At 43.8% G+C, this 9,640-nt stretch overlaps 1 protein-coding gene across 1 annotated transcript in view; it reads left to right on the top strand.

Moving 5' to 3' along the window:
* Positions 1-1,664: 1,664 nt before the first annotated feature.
* Mtus1 (microtubule associated scaffold protein 1) overlaps positions 1,665-9,640 on the top strand; it is a 150,119-nt gene continuing 142,143 nt past the window's right edge. The window contains exon 1 of the mRNA XM_036209488.1: positions 1,665-1,942. The gene's annotated coding sequence lies outside the window, so the exon portion shown is untranslated. The remainder of the gene's footprint in view (positions 1,943-9,640) is intronic.

Here is a 9,640-nt window from a genome sequence, read left to right as displayed (position 1 = left end):
TGGTTCTGTATTTATAGTTAGAACTAATCACACAATGGAATGGAATCGGTGTGGGAGTGTGGGGGTGTGTGGAGCATGTTGGGCCAAATCATCCGGGTCACATGTGGGTTGTAAAGGTTTAAATAATATGTTTAACACGAGGAGTATTCTCCTTGGGGAGGAGGCATGTTGCCAATTAGCATAATTATCTCATGACTTGTCAGAAAAGCATCCGTGGCTTTTTGGTTTTGTTTTGTCATGTGCCTTTTGCATAAGGAAGAATTATCCAATGGTGTTTAATGCTGTATCACTTTAAAATTAGTCACATGATTTCCCTGTCAGACAGAGATCGTGTTACAGCAGGGATTTCAAAGATAAGAGACATTATCTATTGGGACGTGGAGGAGAAAAAAAAAAAAGAGGTGGTGGGTTGGGCCTGCCTTGTCCTCCATCATAGTGTGACCCTGTGCAAGTCACTTGGCTTTTCTGGCTTCACTGTCCTTACTTGAATAATAGAGATAATAATCTAACCTATTTACACCAGGGTCTACTTGTGAGCAAAGAATGGATCATTGTCCACGTGAAAGCACTTAAAGTTATAAACAGCAATGCTTTTAGTTCATCCCGGCATTCACAGTATAGGCAACTTCTGAAGTGCTCTCCCCCGCCCCGCCCCGCCCCCGCGCTCCTAGAAACTTAAAATGTTTTCAACAATGCCATGCCAGGTAGTTTTATATATGCATACAAACATGCACATATTAAATTTAGAGCTCTGAGTATCTGACATTTAATGGTTCACAGGTGGACCGACGGACTACCGATCTTCAGGAAAAGTTTGTATTAAAATATTCCTAGCTGAGGCTGGAATTTCCTCAGTTCTTCCAGGAACAAGGACTTTGTCTTTTTCAAGTGGTCTGATCTAACTTCTCTTCTTCCGAGTCCCACAACCTTTCCACTTTTTAATCTGAACATCTCACAGCTGGAGCGCTGGTTTCTCTAATGTTTAATCGGTGCTCGCTAATCTGCTCGGAAGTCTGAAGACAAAATACAGCGCAGGTGGGACTCGCCCAGGGCAACCAGGGCTGGTTCCTTCCAAGCCCCGGAGCGGATAATTCTGCCACTTTCCCACCTCCCAACCCCAAGGCAGTCTGCCACCCGCGAGAAGCAAAAGGGCGGGGAACTCAGGCTGCGAGGGGGGTGGTGGTGGGTCCTAGGAGGAGCGGAGCCTCTCTCTGGCTAGCCTGTCTGGTCTTGGCCCCCCCACCCCAAACAGGGGGCACCACAGAGCTTGGCTCGCCCTCGGGGACGGGGACGTGAGTGGTCTGGGGACGCGCGGTGCAGCCAGGTGCGCAGTCAGCAGCCACCCGCATCGCGACGCACGTGGCAACAGGTGCAGCGCCGTCCAGGACCAAAGCCCGGGGCTTCCGGCGTGCAGACGTTTAGCCTGGGAGCCGGACCCGGCGGGCGACCGTAGCTGAGCTCCGTGGGAGTCTTTGTGCCCTAAGGAACCCCGGCACGTCTCTCAGGTTAGTTTCTTAGGGCGCCGCCCCCCTGGGCCCCCACCTGGCCTTTGTCTGGGCTCCAGGAGCCGCCGCGGGCGAGGGGCGAGGCTGCCCTTGCTCAGGACTCCCCGCCTTCGCTCCTCCCCCTGGTGGCCCAGGGCGGGGAGGCTGGGGCTCCCGGGTTCCCGGTTCCCGGTTCCCGCCTGGCCGCCGCCGCCGGGGGTGCTGGCGCGGGTCCGGGTCGAGCTGCGAGCCCCGGGTGTCTACGTCTCCCAGGCTTGGCCAGCCTAGGGTGCAGAAGGGAGCTCACAAGCTGTGGCTCCCGGGAGGGCTCCGGGCTGCCTCCCAGGCTCTGCGGGCAAGTGCGGAGTGGATCCCATTCCGCCGCCCATCCCTCCCGGCCGCGGTGGGGACCTCCGGTGGACGTGGAGCTAAGACGCGGCGTCTGCAACTCGCTCACGGTGACCGGACTGGCTTTCGGGGTGGGGTGGGGTGGGGGGGAGCGGGCGGGTGCCCCAGAGGTTTCAAAGTTGGAGGAGTGAGTGGGAAGGCTCGGCTCACGTGGGGCCCCCGCGCAGCTCCTGCAGGACAGCGGGTTGCGGTTGTTGTCACCTTGAAAGCGACCGAGGTGGGGGGTTTACGACAGATCCGGCGGACTGTCAAGTTTGCATCCTCCGCCGAAAGCCACCCACCAGGCGCCGGACCCCGGCTTAGGGCCTGGCAGCCGCAGGCTTCCGGCTGGGCGACTTGCCGGGGCCCATTCCCAGCTTTAGCAGCCAGGGCAGAAAATATGGGAGAAAGGGAATTACTGCAGTTCCCCAGGTCTCTATGCGGGATTACTCCCTGCAGCCCGGGGGTATTTACAGGCTCTGTGGAAAACCCCTCCTTTATGGTCACCTTATTGACTTCTCATCCATGGACTTAGCTAGAACTGCGTCAGGTCTTTGCCCTCCTCTCCTAGGGTCATTTGTTCACTTTGGACTTGTTAGTAGTGACGGATTTAATTTTTTTAAGCTTAGCTCGCACAGTGGTACACACTGTGCAAAATACTGTTTTTTAAATCGTCAGAGTTCTAGGAAAGGAAACCCAGTGAATTTTGTTTGTCTAAAAGCAGAGTCTTAGGCAAAACAGGAGGACAGAGAGCTTTCATGTCTTGCCAGGTGATTGGAGTTCAATCATGGTATCAAATCACAGCGCTGTGGGGGAGGTGGTGGGAGTGGATTCCGGGGATCAGGAGACAACTTGCAGGGAGGAAGGCCAGAGAGAGGCGGGGTCATGCTCCCCTGAACCTATGACCTCCATAAGGAATGCTTTACAAAAAGGTTATCAATTTAAATAATTCATCATCTCTCGTTCTCTCCAGCAGTCCCTTTAGGAAAATCTATATTCTGTTGTGTGGGTGTATTTAATTAAACTCACTTTTTACAGACTTATTTCTCAAGAAGTCGATTCCATAAGAAAAGGTATGCAAAAGAAAAACCCCTATTCTTACTCTATTTTTTTTAAAACATAGAATTTAGTCTAAAATAATTTAAAAAATGTAAGCTGTGATTTCCCCCACCTGCCACCCCCACCTTGTGCTGTGGATGGAGCTAAGAGTTTTGCATATACCAAACACCTGGATTATCACTGGTGTCTGCCCCCCCCCCCACGTGTTCCTTTTAAAACTTGGTTTATGTGGGGGGAAAAATAGTGTTTGGGAGAGGTCTGTACCTTTTAATTAACCATTAGGAATCCTAGGATTGTGAAATTCTGGATAAATTTTGTGTAGAATTTTTGGAAACTAAATTTGAGTGACTAGAATTAAGCATTTAAAGAAGCATGTCACTTAGTGACCCCGTTTGCACTGACTTCAAAAGGAATGAATGGCTGATGTGTACACTTTGGTAGATTCAGAGAAGTCAGTCAATCCCACCATCTATTTTTTCCTTTGTAAAATATTATGAAAAGTTCTTCACTGTATCAAGTCTTCACATCTCAGTTTATTGTTACAGTATATTCTATAGATGTATCAATTTACTTAACCTTGTCTTACAAGCTGAACTTTTCATTTGCTGTTACTGTTATTAGATATAAGATCGCAACATTTATCTCTTGAAAATTTTATATGTTCGCTAGCTATGTTTCTTTAGAAAACTGTCCTTGGAAGTCACAATTGGTGACTCAAAGTTGCTTTTAAAAATACTGATGGTTGGTTTCCAAAACTATTCAGTCAAACTAAGCTGACCAGTTCTGAACTCTTGTGTTACATCTTACCACGGGTAATTATCCTTAAAAGGAAGTATTATCAGCTTTATAGTTGAACATGGCTATCTCAGTATTTAACTTTCCATTTTTGTGACTGCAAATGTTATCAAGCACCTCACCTAAGTTCCTAGTTTCTTTTCTTTTTTCTTTAGATAGGGTTTCTCTGTGTAGTTCTGGTTGTTTTGGAATTTGCCCTGTAGATCAGGCAGGCCTTGAACTCAGAGATCTGCTTGCCTCTGACTCTGGAATGCTGGCATTAAGGATGTGTGCCACTACACCCAGCTAATTTTGTTTCTTTTTAATTCAGTATAGCATCAGATTTTCTTACTGGGATATTGGTGTTTTTCTACTCATAAAAGCCTCTTTCAGGTTGTTGGCATATATCTGTTCATATTGCAGATATTTTCCTCAATTTGTGTTTGCCCTATAAACACAGTTGTGTTGACTTACAGAACTATTCAGTGTTGTCAAACATGTTGGTTTTTCTCAAAATGGAATTTGAGTAGTTCTGAATCATTGTTTATGAGTCACATATGGCTGTTATTTCTTCTGGAATTCTGAGTTAGATTCTTTTTACATCCATCACTACAACTTCTGTGTTCTTGGAGTAGCTGCTGTTGTATAAATAAGAAATTGTCAGCTGGGCGGTGGTGGCGCATGCCTGTAATCCCACACTCGGGAGGCAGAAGCAGGTGGATTTCTGTGAGTTTGAGGCCTGCCTGGTCTACAAAACGAGTTCCAGGAAAGGCTCCAAAGCTACAGAGAAACCCTGTCTCGAAAAACCAAAAGAAAAAAAAATTCTTAAGTGTGGTGTATGTCCTTAGGACATTCTTGGGGCTGGAAAAATGGCACATTTGGCTTCTAGAGGACCTGGGTTTAGTTTCCAGCGCCCACATCAGGAAGCTCCCAAATGCTTATAACTCCAGTTGCAGCCCCAGTGTTCTTTGGGGGCCCTTTGTAAGCACCTGCACTCAATCAGAACAGAAAATTTAGAGAAAATCTACATAGATCTTGGGTGAGAATTTTCTTGGTTCTTTGGGACCTGAGGAATCTGTAAACCATAGATCATCCACTTACTCTTTGAGACTTTTTTTCCCTCTCTTGGAAACTCTGTAATTACCCTAAAACTTGAGTTGAACACATACATATAATGAAACTCTTAAAATGTGTCTGTAAGCTTGATGTGTCTTGCCATGCCCCAAACTAAAGCTAAAGAAAGGGATGAAGATAATCTAAGTATTTCCATAGTGGTGGTGGCACATGCCTTTAATCCCAGCACTCAAGAGGCAGAGGCAGGCAGATCTGAGTTTGAGGCCACCCTAGTCTACAGATAGAGTTCCAGGACAGCCAGGGCTGTACAGAGAAACCCTGTGTCAAAAAAAAAAAAATCAATAAATAAGCCTCCATCTGACAATCCCATCTAGGTTATGTATTTTGTCAGTGATAACGCTCAACATAGATCTATGTTGCCCTAGTATTTTGGGAAAGAACTTTAACTTGTTGGCTATCTTATCAGTTTGTCTGTATAGTCTGTGAGCATTTGAATTTATTGATGGTACTGTAATGTGTTCTGTGCTATCAATAGGGCCAACAAGTCAATATTTAGTGATGCCTTTGCAGAAACCTTTTAGCTTGCATTAAATACTTTTGAATTTAGGCAAGTACATCTCATGCATGTGTGATGCCCATGGAGGTCAGAAAAGGATGGCAGATGCCCTGGAGTTGGAGTTATAGAGGGTTGTGAGCCAGGGAGCTGAGCCAAGGTCCTCTGCAAGAACAGCAAGTGCTCTTAACCACTGAGTCCTCTAGCCCCTTAGCTAGCATTTTTATGGTATCCAAGAAGGTGAGATTGTGATAGCAAGGGACCAGAATGACCCCAAATCAAGTATTTGTAGTAGCATTAGGGCTTGGAAGAGGCATTGTCCTCATCCTTATCCCATAGCTAGGTGGCAAAATAGATCGTGCATGTTTGGTTAGATCATGACTAGAACCAGGTCTGATGATGCGTGCCTACAAATGTAGCACTGGGAAGGTAGATGCAGTAAAATTGGGATTGTTCAAGACCAGTGTTGGCTACATAGTTAGAAGGCATGGCCAGTTTGGGTTACATAAGTTTCTATCTCAAAAATGAATTGTCAAAGTCTACAGAAGTCTACATGAGATGTGATGGACCATCCACATGGACTATTGAGAGAATGTGTCTGTAAGGGTTTCTGTGTAACAGCTCAAATGGTTACAGATTTTCTGATGACCAGAAAAATGTTTAATCTTCTGACTTTGTTGTCTCTTGTTCAAGTGAATTTAATAATGCAGTTGAAATCATGTACTTACTAAGAAACTATGTACTATACCATCAAAACAAAATAAAAACAAAATCTGAGAAAAATTTAAATCCTTGGGATTGAAAGTCTTTCAGATTTGTGGCTCTGAGGATGATGAAGTCTACGTCTCTAACAGTCCATTTACAGTTTTTACCAGATTTTAGTTTTATTCTGAATTGTTAATACAAGTGTTTTCTTGATGTCCAAATCTATAGTTTATAATTTTCCCAAATTAATTTCCGACATTATTAATAGAATAAACTTTTTTTTTTTTTTTTTTTTTTTTTTTTTTTTTTTTTTTTTTGGACAGGGACAAAAAGCCTTCCCAAACTTGAGCTAGCTCTACTATAGAAGCCTGATTGTACCTGTAGATCTTTACAGACCTCACTGAAAGGAGCAGGTTTATAATTAGCCCCTTTCTTTCAAACTGTCCTTAGGCTCTGGGGGGTGAGTCACCAAGCTGAGAGTTAAGAGTCACTGTTCATGGTTTGTGTTTGAGCATCCAAAGATGCTTCCAATAGGAGACCACACTCAACTGACAGAGAGGGAGGGAGTGTACCAGTGACTGAAGATATGTGGTCCTCCTGAAGAGGGAGGGAAAAAAAAAAAAAAAAAGGCTGCTTGGACAGGCCCAAGTCTGGTTTTTTTTTTTTTTAATTTATTTATTATTATGTACACAGTGTTCTGCCTACATGCCAGAAGAGGACACACCAGATAGAATTATAGATGGTTGTGTGTAGTTAGAGTTTTTCTGCCTGGCCCACAGTCAGGACAAATCTCTCTCATCTGCCAGGCCCATAGACACTCTGACCCAACCAAGTAAACACACAGAGACTTATCTTGTTTACAAACGATGTGGCCATGGCAGGCTTCTTGTTATCTACTTCTTTTATCGTAAATTTTTTTTAAATAAAAAAAATTGTATTCCTTAGAAGCATTCAGAATGTCAACAAAACAGCTGCAATTTTTTTTTTTTGCAATTAGAGTGGTATTCAGTTAACAGAACAACAATTATCTTCGTATAAGCTGCATCAGAGTCAACTGAAGATGGAAAAAATTAAAACAAAACAAAAAAACAAAACAAAAACAAAACAAAAACCCTACCGTCCCCATATGTAACTAATTTGTGCTGTGCACCAACAAGAACCTGCTTTAAATTTCCATGCCAATTTACAGCCCCCAGACTGGACCAGGCGAGGTTAGCGGCTATTGAAAATACCACCAGGACAGGGCTAGCTAAAGACACATTCGGTAGTGTGTTCACTATACAAAAAAAGACACTGTACAGTTTAAAAACAAATCTTACACAGCCTTACATTTCCATTTTTTTCTTTAAAAGGAGTGAGTTGTGTACAGGGGGGTTAAATGCTTTATAGAAAGAAAAAAAAGCTGCGATAGAACCAACTTATCATCATCATCTTCTTCTTCATCTTCCTCTTCTTCACCATCCTCCTCATCCTCTTCATCCTCCTCCTTCTAATCTTCCTCTTCCTTCTTTTTCTTGCTCTTTTCAGCCTTGATGACCCCCTTCTTGGCCGCATGGGGTTTTCCTTTAGCTCTGTAGCTGCAATATCCTTCTCATACTTCTCCTTCAGCTCGGCAGCCTTCTTCTCCCAGGGCTGCTTGTCATCCCCAGCGGTGTTGTTCCACATCTCCCCCAGCTTCTTCGCAACGTCCCCGATGGACAAGCCGGGGTGCTCTCCTTTGATTTTGGGGCGATACTCAGAACAGAACAAGAAGGCCGAAGGAGGCCTCTTGGGTGCATTGGGGTCCTTGAACTTCTTGTTGGTCTCCCCTTTGGGGGGATGTAGGTTTTCATTTCATAACGAGCCTTGCCAGCCTTTGCCATGTCTTCAAATTTCCCCTTTTCTTTAGCAGGCATGGTCTTCCACCTTTCTGAGCACTTCTTCGAGAACTCTGAGAAGTTGACAGAAGCATCTGGGTGCTTCTTCTTGTGTTCCTCCCAGCAAGTTTGCACAAAGAATGCATATGAGGACATTTTGCCTCTCAGCTTCTTAGGATCTCCTTTGCCCAAGTTTAGTTGATTTTCCTCCGCGAGGCACAGAGTTCCTCCATCTGGCGCTTGCTTGCCCTGGCGCTGTCTCTATGGAGCTCAGTGTACTGCAATGGCTCTCTTTTATCTTAAATTAACCCATTTCTATTAATCTATACTTTGCCACATGGCTCGTGACTTACTTGTACCTTACATCTTTCTTGTCATGGCGGTGGCTGGCAGTGTCTCTCCCCCAGCCTTTACTTCCCAGAATTCTCCTCCTCCTTGTCCTGCCTACCCTATCCTTCCCGCCTGGCTACAGGCCAATCAACACTTTATTTTAACCAATCAGAACAACACATTTAACATACAAAACATCCCAAAGCAGTTGTAAGCCACTGTGTGGTTGCTGTGAATTGAATTCAGGACCTCTGGAAGAGCAACCAATGCTCTTAACCACTGAGCTATTTCTCCAGCCCCCCAAGTCTGTTTTGTTGTCTACTTTGAAAAGCATGCAGACTTTAGATGATGCAGTCTCCATCCTTTGCTTTGGATGGGCCAGTATACTAAGGAATTGAATGTGACTGTTTCTTTTTCGAAATATTTATTTCTAAGCTGGATTTCATAAAGGATTGTCTTGATGATAGTTACAGTTTTTGAAATGACTTCAATGTTACTTGAAAACAAGTTGCCACCTTTTCTCGTGGGCATTTTTTTTCCAAGATGGCATAAAGTATGATTTTCGCTTGTTTACTAGGCCCAAGATAAAGGAAAGAAGGTGCATTTTGGGATAATATATTTGGGGCTTGGTCTTTACTTTGTAGAAAAATACAGTAAAATTTTATTTCCTATACAATGGGCTAATTTGTTCTAGGTTGAGTCTAGAGGCATTTCACTTAATAGCCTCCAGATTCCAGAAGTATAAACCTTCATACAAATCTTTAACATAATGAACTTTTTGTTTATTAAGGCCAGTCAGCTTTTCTTGAACTACATTTTAAACTCCATGTTGAAGAACAGTAAGAATGTATTTACTTGCATCCTGCCCATATCTAATTAAGGGTGTTAATGTAGATGCATTAGTTACACAAATAAGAATAAGAAAGTACACACCCTGCCTCCAGTGTAACTCAGAAAGGATTTTGTTTAGAGGTCATGAAACTAAATATCTTAGTCATTTTAAGTTTCTCTTAAGACACACCATTGCTTGCTTTTTTGTGTAGACTTTGTTTAAAAACTGAGCGGCAAAAGAATGAAGTTGGTGTCCCTATTAATAAGACTAGTTGGAAATCACTTCAAGCCAGGGCAGTGTGTAGGGAACTCACTGAGATTGTGTTGGGAGAGTAGGCTGAGGCACAGTGCAGACAGTTGAGCCTCAGTAAAATGTCTTGGACAAGATTTCTAGGCCACTACATACCTTAGTGTTCTTTTAATACAGGGTTGCACCTTGCAAATAAATTGTATTTTAAGCTTAATGATGAACTCATTATATTAATTTGAGGATGGATTGATTAGAACTATCCTGATTGCATTCCCTGAAAACATTTCAGGGAAATTTGTGCCCTAAAATGGCCTGGAGAAAGGCATTTTTTTTTTCT

This window comes from Onychomys torridus, chromosome 17, assembly GCF_903995425.1.
Source record: "Onychomys torridus chromosome 17, mOncTor1.1, whole genome shotgun sequence".
NCBI classification, from domain to species: domain Eukaryota; kingdom Metazoa; phylum Chordata; class Mammalia; order Rodentia; family Cricetidae; genus Onychomys; species Onychomys torridus.
The sequence above is the reverse complement of the archived record's forward strand: the minus strand, read 5'-3'. Positions and strand labels throughout refer to the sequence as shown.